We start from the raw sequence: 18,432 nt of genomic DNA on the forward strand, positions 1-18,432 counted from the left end.
CTTGACAGAAGTCAAAAGTCCAGGCTTGACGCATGAATGAATACGAGTCAGCGTAAACAGTACGGGGGTACTATTCATCTATTTATAGGCACAGGGCGCAGCCTGTATAAAATTACATTCATGCCCTTCACATTTACAATTAACTTAAGGACAATCTATCGAGGACTAAATAGCCTTTTTCTCTTTAAGTCGGTTCCTTTTTCTGCTACTGAGCCGAAGCTTCCTTGCTCATAGCTTCGGAATTGATTCGACCTTCGTCTCGATCATGCTTTCCATATTGTGGACAACTTCGTTCCAAGTCTGAAGGTTCCTATACATATATTTCACTTGGGAAACATTGTTAATCATGTTTTTGAGGACCTTCGGAAGACGAAGGCCCCCAACACTAGAGCCATTATAACACTCATGGTTGCACTGTTATCCTAGGTGGTCACTCTATATTCCATTTAATACAAAATGATCTTGTTTAACCATCGGGTTAATTTCATAATACAAACTTCATTTCTAGAATATTAGTATCATTAATGAGTAATATCATAATTATCAAGTTGAGCGGTAGCACAAATTGCTAAGCATAGTATTTATCCCAGGGTAATCAAGGAATAGGGTTGGTATTTCTAGCAAATCCTATTTAGGCAAATCCCATCAAATTATGCAAATATCTGAAAAGTAAACATTATTGTATACATTACTTGGATACAAACAGAAATGCGGAGGGAGAATCCACTTGCCTTGTTCAAACGTGTCCTGCCGTCGTCTTCGAACGTGTTTGGATCTTCTATCACACAGTCAACTTCTTATATCGATTCACATATCGTACATACAAAAGAACATACACCACATAAATAAACATACACCATTACATGGGTATCATTCACCATTACATTAACAATCATATACCACACAAACTATACCTACAAATAGTGCCTAAAATAAAACCTAATTCATATTTAATCCACTAAAATCCTTACTTTGGATTGTCACTAGTGAAAGTTATATGAACATGCGACTACAAAAGTATTTTACCTAACATTGCTTAGATGTAATGATTTAACCAATTCTACAGAAATAAATTACCAATTAATTATTTCCATTATGACTAATGATATTCTTTTAGTTTTTCCATTCTTTCTAAACGAAAGCATCATTAATAATAATCAGAGGTCCAAACATATAATAATAAATTAGACCAATGATTAACCTATAATTCTTACACTATAATAAATTCTACACCACTTACTAATTTCTGTGTTACGAAATTCCACTAGTTATTTAATGAGCCCAAATGAACCTTTGATTATAACTTTTAGATAATTCTAAAATTCATCGTAAACAGAATTAATTTTGACATCATCTATCCAATATTTTTTACTATTAACACATGTCACCAAATTTTTCCATACTTACTTCTAATCCAACATTCTAAAATCATTGTGAAAGTCGCCTAGAGGGGGGTGAATAGGCGAAACCTGAAATTTATAAACTTCGAACACGCACTTCACCCGGGGTAAGGGTTAGAAATGAATAATATTGAATTAGGAGTGCGGAAGATAGTTCTTCTTGCTATGAGTTGCTCAATCAATGCGGATAACTTTTGGAGCAAACTCAAAACGATATGAGCAAGAGAATTTTAGAGAGAGAGAAGAGGGAAGAAAATAATCTAGTGATGAAGATCAACACAAATGAACACAGTGATTTGTTTCCCGAGGTTCGGTTCCAATGAACCTACTCCCCTTTGAGGAGGCCACAAAGGCCGGGTCTATTCCAACCCTTTCCCTCTCTCAATCGGTCACTTAGACCGGTCAAGTGCTTCTTCTTAATCACATGGGTCACTAAGACCCTGCAAGGATCACCACACAATTAGGTGTCTCTTGCTAGCTTTACAAAGCACTTGAAAAGATTAAAGTGAGAAGAAGAAAGCAACCAAGCAACAAGAGCAACAAAAGAAACACAAATCACCCTCTCTCAAGTCACTAAGCGCTTTTGATCACTTGATTTGTTTTTGGAGCATGGAGAGGATTTGATGTTTTGATTTTGTCTTTGGAGTGTATTCTTTGCTCTTGTATTGAATGAGAAGAGTGAGAAGCTTGGATGGCTTGAATGGTGGTGATTGGGGGGGGGTATTTATAGCCTCAACCACTATCCCAGCCATTGTTGTCGATGGGCACACCGGACAGTCCGGTGGTGCACCAGACACTGCACTGTTCACTGTCCGGTGAGTGCCACGTCAGCCAACCGTTGGGGTTTGGAGCTGTTGACCATTGAAGTCTTCTGTCTTCTTGCGGCACCAGACAGTCCGGTGGCACACCGGACAGTTCAGTGTGACCTATCGTCGCAGACTGTCTTCTGACTTATGGTAATGCAGATTGTGTGCGCAGTCGCGCAGTTGACCGTTGCTCCGTTGTCTCACCAGACAGTCCGGTGGCACACCGGACAATCCGATGAATTTGAGTGGACGAGCGCTGAGAAAAACCCGATAGCGTCCAGTTCGCGGAGGTGCTTCAGCTAGGGCACTGGACATTGTCTGGTGCACACCGGACAGTTTCCGGTGCGCCACTGGCTGCAGCAGATCTTGTATGCTCCAAACTTTGTAGAATTCCCTCAAGTCAATTTCATTGTATGTTTATGTGAACTTTATGTATATGATAAAACATCCACTTGGTAAACTAGTTAGTCCATATGGTTTGTGATGGACATCAAACACCAAAATCGATTACAAAAAATGTTGAGGCCATTTCCCTTTCAATCTCCCCCTTTTTGGTGATTGATGCCAACACAAACCAAAGCAAATACAAAGTGTAAAAATGTAACTAGTTTGCAATTTTTCAGATGTGCATAAGTTACATTGAAATGAAGGCAATTTTAAACATATATGGTTGCTTTGATCTAGTTTAACATTTTTGGCCACATTTGCACCACTTAGCTTGTTTTTTGCAAATCTTTTGGAAAAGTCTTTTCAAATTCTTTTGCAAGTAGCCAATGGTATAAGAATATGATTTCTAAAAGCATTTTCAAGTTTGTTTTGAAAATTCTCCCCCTGTTTCAAATGCTTTTCCTTTGGCTAAATGGATGCCCCCCTGAAGAAGTTCTCCCCTTAGCTGTCAAGAGGGTTTTTGCAAATGATTAATCTCTCCCCCTTTTTTGAAAAAAAATGTGTTAAGAAAACAGGGTGGTGGTGCGGTCCTTTTGCTTTGGGCCTATTACTCTCTCAGTCTTTGGCATTAAGCGCAAAAAAACGAATAGAACTAGAGGCCTATTACTCTCTCCCCATTTTGAAAAAAGGATATGAATGAAAGTTTGAGTAGGGCAAAGGATAAATGATACCGATAGAGTCATAGTGGAAGCCTTGCCTTTGCCGATTTCTCTATTTCCCTTTCAATATAAGACTAATCATAGGGATACTCATGGAAGCACATTAGTGTTAGCCTTGGCACAAGAATAATAAGAAATATGCATTTGTACCAAATGAAAGAGACATGATCAAAGGTATATAAATGAGCAATGTGTGCGAGATTTCAATCAAAGTTCCGAGAATCAAGGATATTGAGTTCATTCCTAAGCTTGCTAAAAGTCTTTTCATCTAGGGGTTTGGTGAAAATACCGGCTAATTGGTTGTAGGTGCTAACATAAGAAATTTTGATATCCCCCTTTTGTTGGTGATCTCTCATAAAGTGATACCGGATGTCTATGTGCTTAGTGCGATTGTGTTCAACAGGATTATCTGCCATGCGGATTGTACTCTCAATATTACATAGGAGAGGGACTTTGCTCAACTTGTAGCCATAGTCCCTAAGGGTTTGCCTCATCCAGAGTAATTGTGCACAGCAATGCCCTGCAATAATATACTCGGCTTCGGCAGTGGATAGAGCTACTGAGTTTTGTTTGTTTGAAGCCCAAGACAACAGGGATCTCCCTAGAAACTGACAAGTCCCTGATGTTCTCTTCCTATCAATTTTACATCCGGCATAATCGACATCAGAATATTCGATTATATCAAAGGTAGATCCCTTGGGGGTACCATAGCCCAAACTTAGGAGTGTAAACTAAGTATCTCATGACTCTTTTCACGGCCCTAAGGTGAACTTCCTTAAGATTTGTCTGGAACCTTGCACACTTGCATACATAAAGCATAATATCCGGTCGTGAGGCACATAAATAGAGTAAAGATCCTATCATCGACCGGTATACCTTTTGATCTACAGATTTACCTCCTGTGTTGAGGTCGAGATGCCCATTTGTTCCCATGGGAGTCTTGATGGGTTTGGCATTATTCACTCCAAACTTCTTGAGTATATCTTGAATGTACTTAGTTTGGCAGATGAAGGTGCCCTCTTGGAGTTGCTTGATTTGGAATCCAAGGAAATACTTTAACTCCCCCATCATCGACATATCGAATTTCTATATCATAATCCTACTAAACTCTTCAAAAGATGACTTGTTAGTAGACCCAAAGATAATATCATCAACATAAATTTGGCATATAAACAAGTCTTTGTCAATTGTTTTAGTAAAGAGAGTAGGGTCAGCTTTTCTAACTTTGAAGCCATTAGTGATAAGAAAGTCTCTCAGGCATTCATACCATGCTCTTGGGGCTTGCTTGAGCCCATAAAGCGCCTTTGAGAGCTCATAAACATGTGTAGGATACTCACTATCTTCAAAGTCGGGAGGTTGCTCAACATACACCTCTTCCTTGACAGGGTCATTAAGGAAGACACTCTTCATGTCCATTTGATACAACTTGAAGCCATGGTAAGTAGCATATGCAAGTAATATACGAATTGACTCAAGCCTAGCTACGGGTGCATAGGTTTCATCGAAATCCAAACCTTAGACTTGTGAATATCCCTTGGCAACAAGTTGGGCTTTGTTCCTAGTCACCACACCATGCTTATCTTGTTTGTTGCAGAATACCCACTTAGTACCTACAAAATTTTGGTTAGGACGTGGAACTAAATGCCATACCTCATTCCTCGTGAAGTTGTTGAGCTCCTCTTGCATTGCCACCACCCAGTCCGGATCTCTAAGTGCATCTCATATTCTGTATGGCTCAATAGAAGACACAAAGGAGTAATGTTCACAAAAATGAGCAAGTAGAGATCTAGTGGTTACCCCATTGTGAATGTAACCAATTATGGAGTTGACGGGGTGATCTCTTTGAATTGCTTGGTGGACTCTTGGGTGTGGTGGTCTTTGATCTTGAATTTCTTGATCATCTTCCTTGTCTTGATCATCTTCATCTCCCCCTTGATCAATGTCCTCCTCTTGAGGTGGCTCATCGTCTTGATCTTCATCCTCTTCTTCTTGAGCCATTTCCTCATCTTGAGTAGGTGGAGATGCTTGTATGGATGATGATGGTTGATATTGTGCTTGTGAAGGCTCTTCAGATTCTTTTGGACACACATCTCTAATGGACATGTTCCTTAGCACGACACACGCGGAGCCTCTTCATCATCTAATTCATCAAGATCAACTTGCTCCACTTGGGAGCCATTAGTCTCATCAAACACAATGTCACAAGAAACTTCAACTAATCCAGTGGACTTGTTGAAGACTCTATATGCCCTTGTGTTTGAGTCATAACCAAGTAAAAAACCTTCTACTGCTTTAGGAGCAAATTTGGAATTTCTACCTCTCTTAATAAGAATAAAGCATTAGCTCCCAAAAACTCTAAAATAAGAAACATTGGGCTTTTTACCAGTGAGGAGTTCATACGATGTTTTCTTGAGGATTCAGTGAAGATAGAGTCGGTTGATAGAGTTGCAAATGGTGTTAATCGCCTTAGCCCAAAACCGGTCCGATGTCTTGTACTCATCAAGCATGGTCCTCGCCATATTCAAGAGAGTTCTATTCTTTCTCTACACAACACCGTTTCGTTGAGGTGTGTACGGAGAAGAGAACTCATGCTTGATGCCCTCCTCCTCAAGAAATCCTTCAATTTGAGAGTTCTTGAACTCCGTTCCATTGCCGCTTCTAATCTTCTTGATTCTCAATCTGAACTCATTTTGAGCCCATCTCAAGAATCTCTTTAAGGTCTCTTGGGTTTGAGATTTTTCCTGCTAAAAGAATACCCAAGTGACGCGAGAATAATCATCCATAATCACAAGACAATACTTACTCCCGCTGATGCTTATGTAAGCGATCAGCCCGAATAGATCCATGTGGAGTAGCTCTAGCGGCCTCTCGGTCGTCATGATGTTCTTGTGTGGATGATGAACTCCAACCTGCTTCCGTGCTTGACATGCGCTACAAATCCTATCTTTCTCAAAATGAACATTTGTTAGTCCTAAAATGTGCTCCCCTTTAGAAGTTTGTGAAGATTCTTCATCCCAACATGAGCAAGTCGGTGATGCAAGAACCAGCCCATGTTAGTCTTAGCAATTAAGCAAGTGTCTAGTTCAGCATTGTTACCTTTGAAATCAACTAAATATAGCTGACCATCTAACACTCCCTTAAAAGCTATTGATTCATCACTTCTTCTAAAGACGGTAACACCAATATTAGTAAAAAGACAGTTGTAGCCCATTTTGCATAATTGAGAAACAGAAAGTAAGTTGTAATCTAAAGAATCTACAAGAAAAACATTAGAAATGGAATGGTCAGGAGATATAGCAATTTTACCCAAACCTTTGACCAAAGCTTGATTTCCATCCCCGAATGTGATTGCTCTTAGGGGATCATCATTTTTCTCATATTAGGAGAACATCCATTTCTCCCCAGTCATGTGGTTTATGCACCCGCTATCGATTATCCAACTTGTCCCGTTGGATGCATAAACCTACAAAACAAATTTATGCCTTGTTCTTAGGTACCCAAACGGTCTTGGGTCCTTTCACATTAGAACAAGCACCTTGGGTACCCAAACACAAGTCTTTGGACTATTGTGTTTGCCCCAACATATTTGACAACTACCTTGCCTGATTTGTTAGTAAGCACAAAAGATGCATCAAAAGTCTTAAATGAAATGCTATGTTCATTGGATGCGTCAACAATCTTTTTCTTAGACATTTTGATATGAGTTGTATGCCTATAGCTAGAAGCCTCATTACTATACATATAAGCATGATGAGAAACAGAATGAGATTTTCTAGCATGATGAGAAATAGAATGAATTCTTCTAATTTTGTGCTCAGGATAGTTCTCAGGGTATAAAATGTAACCTTCCCTATCCTGAACCATGGGAGCCTTGCCCATAACAAAGTTAGATAGCATGTTCTTAGGGGCATTAAGCTTGATGTTGCTTTGGCTCCCTTGTTGGAAACCAATGCCATCCTTAATGCCAGGGTATCTCCCATTATAAAGCATAATACGAGCAAACTTAAATTTTTCATTCTCTAGTTCATGCTCGGCAATTTTAGCATTCAATTTAGCTATGTGATCGTTTTGTTCTTTAATCATAGCAAGGTGATTATTCATAGCATCAATATTAATATCTCTACATCTAGTGCAAATGGTAACATGCTCAGCAGTAGATGTAGAAACATTGTAAGCATTCATTTCTTCAATCTTAGCAATTAAACTAGCATTTTCAGTTCTAAGACAAGAAATTGAATCATTGCAAATATTAAGCTCTTTAGACAAGTTTTCATATTTTTCTACTTCAAGTGCATAGGCATCTTTGAGCTTAACAAATTTCTTATTTTCCTTAACTAGCAAGTCCTCTTAGCATTCCAAGAAATCATCCTTCTCGTTAATGATTTCTATTAATTCATTAATTTCCTTCTTTTGATCTTTGGCAAGGTTTGCAAAAAGAGAAGTTAAATCATCATTATCATCACTAGAGCTACCCTCATCATCGAAAGTAGTGTATTTGGGGTATCTCTAGAATGTACCTTCTTTCTTTTGCTATCCTTAGCCATGAGGCATTTGTGGCCGACTTTGGGGAAGAGAAGGTCTTTGTTGACGGCAATGTTGGCAGCGTCCTTGTCGGAGGAGGAGTCGGTGGAGCTCTCATCGGAGTCTCATTCCCGCCCCATGTGTGCCTCGCCACCCTTCTTCTTGTTGTAGTATCTTTTCTTTTCCATCTTCTTCCCTTTCTTGTCGTCGTCCCTGTCACTATCACTTGTATATGGACATTTAGCTATAAAGTTACCGAACTTACCACTCCTGTAGCAAACCCTATTTGAACGGGGTTTGTAGTCCTTCCCCTTCCTTTGTCTGAGGATTTTCCAAAAGCTCCTGATGATAAGAGCCATCTCCTCGTTGTCGAGCTTGGAGGCGTCGATTGGGAGTCTACTTGGTGTAGACTCTTCCTTCTTCTCTTCTGTTGCCTTTAAAGCAACGGGTTGCGCCTCGAGCGTGGAAGTGGTGCCTTGCTCCAAGTTGACAATATGTTTGGAGTCTTTGATCATAAGTTCAAAGCTCACAAACTTGCCAATGACCTACTCGGGAGACATCTATTTACATCTAGGATCTCCACGAATTAATTGAACTTGAGTGGGATTACGAAAAACAAGTGATCTTAGAATAACCTTGACCATTTCATGGTCATCCTACTTGGTACTCCCGAGGTTGCGGACTTGGTTGATCATCGTCTTGAGCCGGTTGTACATTGCTTGTGGCACCTCTCCTTTGTTGAGGACGAATCGACCGAGTTCTCCCTCGCTCATTTCACACTTGGTGATTTTGGTCACTTCATCCCCTTCATGCACCGTCTTGAGGACGTCCCAAATTTCTTTAGCACTCTTCAACCCTTGCACCTTGTTATACTCCTCTCGACACAAGAAATCGAGAAATATAGAGGTAGCTTGGGAATTGAAGTGCCTTATTTGGGCGGCCTCATCGGAATCGTAGTCCTCGTCGCCGACCTGTGGTGCCTGCGCTCCAAACTCAACAATATCCCATATGCTTTTGTGGAGTGAGGTTAGATGTTGCCTCATTTTATCATTCCACATACAATAATCTTCACCATCAAAATATGGTAGTTTCTCTAGGGGTACGGAAAGTAAAGGAGCATGTTTAGGAATGCAAGGATAGCGAAGAGGCATCTTACTATACTTCTTAAGCTCTTGGCACTTCGAATATGTGGACTCCGTGCCGGAGGTGGAAGGTGATGAGGAGTCGGTCTCTTAGTAGACCACCTTCTTCATTTTCTTTTTCTTCTTGTCACCCTTCCTATGTGACTTGATGGAGCCAGCGGATTCCTCCTCGTGCTCCTTGTGCTTGTCGTCGACCTCCTTTGACAGAGTCCTTTCTTCGATCTTCTTTCCCGAAGATCCGGCCTTTTCCCGGTCACCATTTCCCTCTTGGCGTGTTCTTCCGACATCACTTCGAGTTGTTAAACTCTAATGAAGCACCGAGCTCCGATACCAATTGAAAGTCGCCTAGAGGAGGGTGAATAGGCGAAACCTGAAATTTATAAACTTTGAACACGCACTTCACCCGGGGTTAGGGTTAGAAATGAATAATATTGAATTAGGAGTGTGGAATATAGCTCTTCTTACTATGAGTTGCTCATCAATGCGGATAACATTTGGAGCAAACTCAAAACAATATGAGCAAGAGAACTTTAGAGAGAGAGGAGAGGGAAGAAACAAATTGAGTGATGAAGATCAACACAAATGAACATGGTGATTTGTTTCCCGAGTTTTGGTTCCAATGAACCTACTCCCCGTTGAGTAGGCCACAAAGACTGGGTCTATTCCAACCCTTTCCCTCTCTCAATCGGTCACTTAGACCGATCGAGTGCTTCTTCTTAATCACACGGGTCACTAAGACCCCGCAAGGATCACCACACAATTAGGTGTCTCTTGCTAGCTTTACAAAGCACTTGGAAAGATTAGAGTGAGAAGAAGAAAACAACCAAGCAACAAGAGCAAAAAAAGAAACACAAATCACCCTCTCTTAAGTCACTAAGCGCTTTTGATCACTTGACTTGTTTTTGGAGCTTGGAGAGGATTGAATGCTTTGATTGTGTCTTTGGAGTGTATTCTTTGCTCTTGTATTGAATGAGAAGAGTGAGAAGCTTGGATGGATTGAATGGTGGTGGTTGGGAGGGTATTTATAGCCTCAACCAATGTTCTAGCCGTTGTTGTCGATGGGCACACCGGATAGTCCAGTGGTGCATCGAACACTACACTGTTCACTGTCCGGTGAGTGCCACGTCAGCCGACCGTTGGGGTTTGGAGCTGTTGACCGTTGAAGCCTTTTGTCTTCTTGCGGCACCGGACAGTCTAGTGATGCACCGGACAGTCCGGTGCAACCTATCGTCGTAGACTGTCTTCTGACTTCTAGTACTGCAGACTATGCGCGCAGTCGTGCAGTCAACCGTTGGGCGAAGTTCACCGTTGCTCCATTGTCTCACCGGACAGTCTGGTGGCACACCGGTCCGATGAATTTTAGTGGACGAGCGCTGAGAAAAACCCGAGAGCGGCCAGTTCGAGGAGGTGCTTCAGCCAGGGCACCGAACAGTGTCCGGTGCGCCACTGGCTGCACCAGATCTTGTATGCTGCAAACTTTCTAGAATTCCCTAAAATCATTTTCTTTGTATGTTTATGTGAACTTTATGCACCTGATAAAACATCCACTTGGCAAACTAGTTAGTCCATATGGTTTGTGATGGACGTCAAACACCAAAATCGATTATAGGAAATGTTGAGGTCATTTCCCTTTCACATTGCAAACAAATAACATGACTAATAACAATTTACGTACATATACCAATAATTCACATACACATGAATTTCAAATCACAACATTCCAATTTTACAACAATAATTTACAAAAGTCACAAACTACTTCAAAACGTGATTTATAAAATTATAAAATTATTTTTAGGTGGTTCTCAACCTTGCGATGATCGGCGTGTAGTGGCCGGGCTCGGTGCGGTAGCTTGGATGGGCTCGGACGGCGTGGACACGGACGGCTCCGGCGAGGCGGACGCGGACGGTCTAGTGGCATGGGTCGGACAGTCCGGCGAGCTCCCAGACGGCGGACTGCGGCGCGGCTCAGCGAGGAAGAGAAAGAGGGGTGAGGGAGAATCTAGCTCGGCAGGGGAGGAGCAGGGGCTCGACCTGCCCTTTTATAGAGGGAGAAGGGAGAGGGAAGGGCACCGGGGAGAGAGAGAGGGCCAGCCGGCCATCAAGGCCACTAATGGCAGCGGCGGTTTCTCTCCATCATTAATGGAGAGGGGAAGTGGGGAGGGAGAGGAGGAGGCGACAGTGACGGTTTCTGGCGCGTAGGGACACGACGAGGCCAGCCCAGCGCGGCTGGTGCGAAAGAAGAAGGGGCCGTGGGTGGGCCCCACATGTAAGGGAGAGAGAGGGAGGAGATGGGGGAGGTAGCGGCTGGGCCTATTGGGCCAAATTGGCCACGCGTATAGGATTTTCGGTTTTTTTAATCCTTATTTCCCAAAATAGAAATATAAATAAATATATTTTAAATATATCTAGAATTCATAATAATCATACCAACAATATTTATCAACAAAGAATTTATTTTTGGACCAAAGTTCGTACATTGATTAGTTGGATTTTCATAAAAGAATTTTATAAAAACAATCATCAAACAATTATGAGCAAGCAAAAATTCTTCTAAAGGTAAAATAAGATCAAACACTTGATAGAAAAATTCTTTACTATGATCACTACTTAATAATTTAAATGTATTATGTGTTAGTTGATGGTTTTGAGGTGTCACAAACCTACCCCCTTAAAAGAATCTCGTCCTCGAGATTAAGGAACTTCTTAGAATAGCTGGGGGAATTCTATTCTGAGTTCATCTTCTCTTTCCCAAGTGGCCTCATCTTCCGAATGATGACTCCACCGAACTTTGCACATGTTGATAACTTTACTCCGAGTAAGTCTGCGAGATGTTTCCAAAATTCTTATAGGATACTCCGAATAAGTCAAATCTTCATTAACGTAGAGTTCTTCCATAGGTAATTGTTCCTACGGTACTCTTAAGCATTTCTTAAGTTGTGATACATGAAATACGTCATGCACTTCCGAGAAACTATCAGGTAGCTCCAACTGATATGCTACTTCACCTTTTCTTTCTAAAATTTTGAATGGGCCGATGTAGCAGGGAGTTACCTTTAGCCTTAAATCTTCTCATTCCTCTCATTGGTGAAACCTTAAGATATACGAAGTCTCAACTTCAAAGATCAATTCTCTTCTTCTATTGTCAGCATAGCTTTTCTGTCTTGACTATGTTGTTTTCAAATTCTCTCTGACAATCCGCACTTGCTTCTCTGCTTCTTGGAGAATTTCTTGACCAAATACTTGACTTTCTCCCATTTGATTCCAATATAGGGAGGTTCTGCATTTCCGTCCATAAAGTGTTTTAAATGGTGCCATCTTTAGACTTGCTTGGTAACTATTGTTATACGAGAATTCTGCATAAGGCAAACTTTTACCCCAACTTCTACCATGCTTTAGAGCACAAGCTCTTAACATATCTTCTAACACTTGATTTGTTCTCTCTATTTGTCCATCTGTTTGCGGATGGTAAGCTGAGCTGAAATTTAGTTTAGTATCCATGGACTCATGTAATCTTTTCCAAAAGCACGAGGTAAATTGGGTTCCTCAGCCTGATACGATCTTCTTCGGTACTCCATGCAGACAAACAATACTTGACATGTATAGTTCTGCTAACTGGCTCCTGAGTAAGTTGTCTTCACAGGTATAAAGTGTGCAACTTTGGTCAACCTGTCTACAATAACCCATATGGAATCATAACCATCACGAGTACGGGGTAATCCAACTTTGAAATCCATGCCAATTTCTTCCCATTTCCATTCTGGTACTTTAAGAGGTTGTAGCATTCCTGCTGGTCTTTGATGTTCTGCCTTAACTCGTTGACACACGTCACATGGTGCAAAAAAAAGTAGCAACATCTCTTTTCAGACCGTATCACCAATACTTTTCCTTCAGATCCTGGTACATCTTAGCACTTCCAGGGTGAATAGAATAAGCCGAATCATGAGCTTCTCTTAAAATAAGTTGGTGTAGGTGCTCAATTTCTGGTACACAAATTCTTTGTTTAAACCATACTATGCCTTGTTCATCTTCAGTGAAATCTGAGGTCTTTCCCAAATTAATTTGTGCTTTAATTTATTTGATTTTTCTCATCAGATTCTTGTCCTTTACGAATCTCCTGTTCCAGAGTATATTCCACTTCTATAACTGTTGCTTCCATATTATTAAGCATACCAAGGTTGAGTTGTTCCATTTCCCAACATAATTATTGTGGCATCAAGTAGGTAGTAATACTGTTCACTTGACCTTTACAGCTCAAAGCATCTGCCACTACATTGTCTTTTCCTGGGTGATACTGTATATCCATATCATAATCTTAGATTAACTCAATCCATATTCAATGTCTTAGGTTGAGTTCTTTCTGCGTGAAGGTGTATTTCAAGCTTTTGTGACCCATAAAGATTTTGCACTTATTTCCAATCATGTAGTGTCTCCAAATCTTCAAAGTGCGCACTACGACAACTAATTCCGTATCATGAGTAGGGTAATTATTTTCATGCTTCCGCAACTGCCTTGAGGCATAAGCTATTACTTCTCCTTCTTGCATTAACACACATCCAAGTCCTAGATGTGATGCATCACAATACACGTAAAATCCTTTGTGAATATCAGGCATTATCAAAACTGGTGCAGTGGTTAGCTTTTCCTTTAATTCGTCAAAACACTTCTGACATGCTTCATCCCACTTAAACTCTTTAACTTTCTCCAGCAGTGAAGTAAGGGGTTTCACTATTTTGGGGAAGCCTTCAATAAATCTTCTATAGTATCCTGCTAATCCAAGAAAACTTCTGATCTTGGACACATTTGTTGGTTGCTTCTAATTTAATATTTCACTTATTTTACCGTGGTCTACCTTGATTCCTCCATCTGTAATAATATGACCTAGGAAAGCGACTTCCTTCAGCCAAAAAACACACTTTGAAAATTTCGCATACAACTGGTTGTCACGAAGCTTCTGCAGAACTAGTCTCAGGTGATCTTCATGTGTTTCTTCATTATGAGAGTATACTAGTATATCATCGATGAACACAACCACAAACTGGTCAAGATATTCCATGAATATTTTGTTCATCAAGTTTATAAAGTAAGCCGGTGCATTGGTTAATCCAAATGACATAACCAAAAACTCATATAGTCCATATCTTGTAGTAAAGGTTGTCTTAGGTACGCCTTCAGTTCGAATCTTCAACTGATGATATCCTGGTCTTAGATCTATTTTTTGAGAATACCTTAGCTCCTCTCATCTGATCAAACAAATCTTCAATCCGAGGTAACGGGTATTTGTTCTTAATTGTCACTTCATTCAAGTTCCTGTAATTGACACACATTCTTCTCGAATCATCTTTCTTGTTCACAAATAGAACTAGAGTTCCCCAAGGAGACGAACTTGGGCGAATAAAACCTTTTTCTAGTAATTCTTCTATTTGTTTCTTTAGTTCTACTAAATCTTTGACATCCATTATATAAGGTCTTTTTGAAATTGGTGCAATTTCGGGTAATAATTCAATAGAACTCTATATCACGATCAGGTGGCATATCTGGTATTCTTCCGAAAATACGTCTGGGTATTCACACACAATTCTGATGTGTTCCAAAGATTTATCCTCCAATTGATTTACCATGGCTTCTGCTGTTGCTGGCAGACTAACATTGACTTCAATTCTTTCTCCTTGCGGACTGGTTAATGTAGCCATCCTCTTAGCACAAGATATTACTCCATCATACTTGGTTAAGTAGTCTATTCTAAGTATCACATCGATTCCACTCGATTCCAAGATTATCAGCTCTACTAGAAAGCTTATTCCTCTAATCTCAAGCTTAGTCTGAGGGCATGAGTGAGTGGCTCTAAGTTCACCTCCTGGTGATCTAATTAATAGTTTCATCTTCAAAGGATAGTTTGATATATTATGCTTTTCCACAAATGACTTTGTTACTAAAGAGTGAGATGCTCTAGAATCAAATAAAACTGATGCAGGTATGGAGTTAATAAGGAACATACCATACACCACGTCGATATCCTCAGGAACTGTTTCTGCTGTCACATGATTAACTCTTCCCTTACTCTGGTTCTGCGGAGTCTTGTTCTGTGCAGTTCCACGAGCAGGTGTATTCTGATCAACTCTTTGACTGTTGTTCCTCTATGGTGTCTGTGGGTTGCGCTTAGGGCAATTGTTGGCATAATGATCAAGTTCACCACACTTGAAACTTCCACTAGGTTGGACGAGAGTAGTTGTATTGTTATTTCTGGTAGGTGTGTTCACGGCGTTTCCTTGACGATTTTGTTGATAACCACTAGATCTTTGACCAGTCTAAGAACTGTTCCTCTGCTGGTTCTGGTTGTTTCTCTGTACTTGCTATCCAGAGCGTTGCGCTTGATAATTATTGTTTCCACTCTGATTTCCAGAGCAAAACTGAGAACCTTGAGAGTTGTTTTGTCGGGTGTTTCTGCTAGACCGTCCTCGGAATTTCTGCTTGTGGTCAGATAATTCCCTTCTCTTGCTTTCTAGGCCTATTGCCTTGTTGAGTAGAGTCTGGAAATTGCGAAAGTTGTGGCTCTATAACTGATAGTTCAATGGTCCGATCAAACCTTCTAAGAATCGCTCTTGGTGCTTCTCATCTGTACCAACTTCCTCCGGTGCGTAGCGAGAAAGTTGGGTAAAACGATCCCGATACTCACTAACGGACATACCTCCTTGAGTGAGGGATAAGAATTCCTTCTTCTTGAGTTTCATTATTCCTGAGGGAATATGGTGAGCACAGAAGTTCTCCTAAAACTCCTGCTAAGTTATAGCGTCTGTGTTTACATGTATCGCGGTGAAGGCATCCCACCAGTCAGACACGGTGCCTTCGAGTCTTCCGGAGGCGTACAAGACCTTTTCTCGGTCATTGCACTGTGTAATGTCCAGCTTCTTTCCTATGACCTTAAGCTAGTCATTGGCATCCAAAGGGATCAACCGAATGAGAAAACATAGGGGGATGATGACTCATAAAGTATCTGTGCTTCTCCCAAGCTTGGGGTGCATTATGTTGTTGATTCTGCTGGATTTGCTGCACTGAAGCAGTGAGGCTTTGAAGAAGCTGCATCTACGCAGCAATGAACTGCTCCATGTTTGGATTGGGTGGTGGTGGTGGCAACTATTGTCCAGCATGCTAATTACAAGTGTTTCTGTGATCTGGGCGATTGTTCACCATCTGGTTGGTTAGAAAGTGCATCCTTTAGGCAAATGAGGAGTAGAGAAAAAAATTTAGGGGGAATAGCTTTTACTAAAGTTAAGACTATTTGTAAATTTTAAATGTTCTTATGGCCATCATTTCATAACATCATTGCACTCAAGCAAAAATCCAAATCAAACATTATGCAAACATCACCATCACATGGTTGTTATTATAATCATAGTATCATAAGAAGGTTCATCGTTTAATGCAAAACTGAACTTATTACAATATGACTTATAAATCTAGAGTAGCCTGGTGATAGATCATGGTTCTCCATAGCGAATCCTCTTGCGAGGTGGGGACACAGCTATGACAGAGACTTGGGCTTCTGATGGATTCCTTCCTTCGAGCTGAGCTTCAAGGGTTGCAATCCTGGCATGGGCTTCTTCAAGTTCTCCATGTACTCTCGAGAGATCCAAGGTAGCGTTGTCCAGGTCAATGTTAAGACCTGCCACCACACCTACAAGGGTGTTGAGGCGATCTTTTCCAGCTTCACCTAGAACAACAATGGTCTGGTTTTCTCCACAAAGACGTAGAGGAAGATGTATGTACCTCGTGTCGTGCAGCTGTTGTCGATATGTGTGGCTAAGAGACCACAGAGGTCTTTTAGCAGCATTGCTGACCGAAGTAGCATAGGTAGATAGGGGCGTCAGAGACTCATGGGCTGATAGAGTCCTGAAACTCCTATTTTCTGCATTCATCACCCTGATATACACACGAGTGATGTAGTAGCAAGCCCGAGGAGGCTTAGACACTCGCCTTGTGTCAAATAGAGGTCGGACGTAGGTTCCTAGCGCATGCAGTACATCCTGCAGCAGGTTTGGGAAGTGTCCTGTCTCGAACATTGAAGTGTAATGCTCAGTGACAGACCATATCCCAATGAAGTTGTCCTCCTTCTCATCATTGGCTTCCTCGTTGTTGTTTTCTCCTCTTCTTCTTCTTTAGCATCATCTTCTCCACCATCACCAGAATCATCTGGATTGTCACCTCCAGGAGCAGGGGCTTGGGGTGCTGGTGCTGGCGGTGCTGAAGATGAAGCTCCAGCTGCAAAGGCTTGTGATTTTGACAACGGGGTGGGTGTCGCCAAAATCTCCTTTGAGCTGTCCTCTAGAATCACTCCATTCTCCACATGAAGGTGGTGAAGATCCACAGGGACTTCCTCTACTACCACTGGGTAGACAGGAGCCTGCCATGGCGGAGGGATATAGTTGGTGTTCACACGGGTGGTCTGGATAGTACACACCATCTACAAGAGAAAATGTCACCTTAGTTGAGTTTTAAAGAGACAAGATTAATAAAATATATTTGTAAGAGCAAAATAAGCATATTTTGAATAGACTGGGCTTTCCATTTCTAACTAGTCTAACGACCTAGATTCACCATAGCTTTAATACCACTTCTGCCACACCCAGTTTTTGGGGCAAAATCGAATGCATAGAATATGTGTGCCAGGATCCATTTTCCACACATATGTTGACGTCACAAGTGTAATATATGAAAAGACAATGCAATAAAGGCGTAAAGAGAATAGAGTTAATTTATTACATATTCCAGACATAAGTGTCTTAAATAGTATCATCATCAAAGTACAACGGATAAAACATGGACGCTCTTCCACAGGAAGATGACTGGCGCATCGTTAGACTTAGTACTCATCAACATCATCTGCAAAGTCTTCTTCTTCATCCTCTGTTTAAAATATTAGCAAGGGTTGAGCTCACTTATGGTCGGGGCTCAGCAAGTGGGAGGAATAATGCAAGTTTAATAAGGTAGGCTATGGATAAGCGGTAAGCATTTTAGTTGGTCAATATTTTATTAACAACGCTTGACTTACTAGTTGTAAGTGTATCCCAAAATTTCTAATTAAACATAAGTACAAAATTAAATCTCAAAAACACTTAAGTGAAACCACTTAAGCAAACTATTTATAAATCATAGGATCACGATTTATTTTCCATCTTTAAGTTTAATTATCACGTGAGGGTCCAGGTTGCTCTTAACTGTGAGCACGGTTGACATATCATTTTTACACTCTGCAAAGGTGGTACAACTTTACCCACAAGCCATGTATCCCATCTAGCTTAGGTTGTACGGACCCATAAACACTGCCAAGGTGAATGACTAGGGATCCATTACGAGGCTTTCACAAAATATCCTTAGTACAAAGCCAACCGCTAAGGTTTCCACGTCAGTATTGATGACCCTCTAGGCGAGGTAACTTAGCCAAGACTACCACCCTATG

The sequence above is a fragment of the Zea mays genome, chromosome 5 (genome assembly GCF_902167145.1).
Source record: "Zea mays cultivar B73 chromosome 5, Zm-B73-REFERENCE-NAM-5.0, whole genome shotgun sequence".
In the NCBI taxonomy this organism is placed as follows: domain Eukaryota; kingdom Viridiplantae; phylum Streptophyta; class Magnoliopsida; order Poales; family Poaceae; genus Zea; species Zea mays.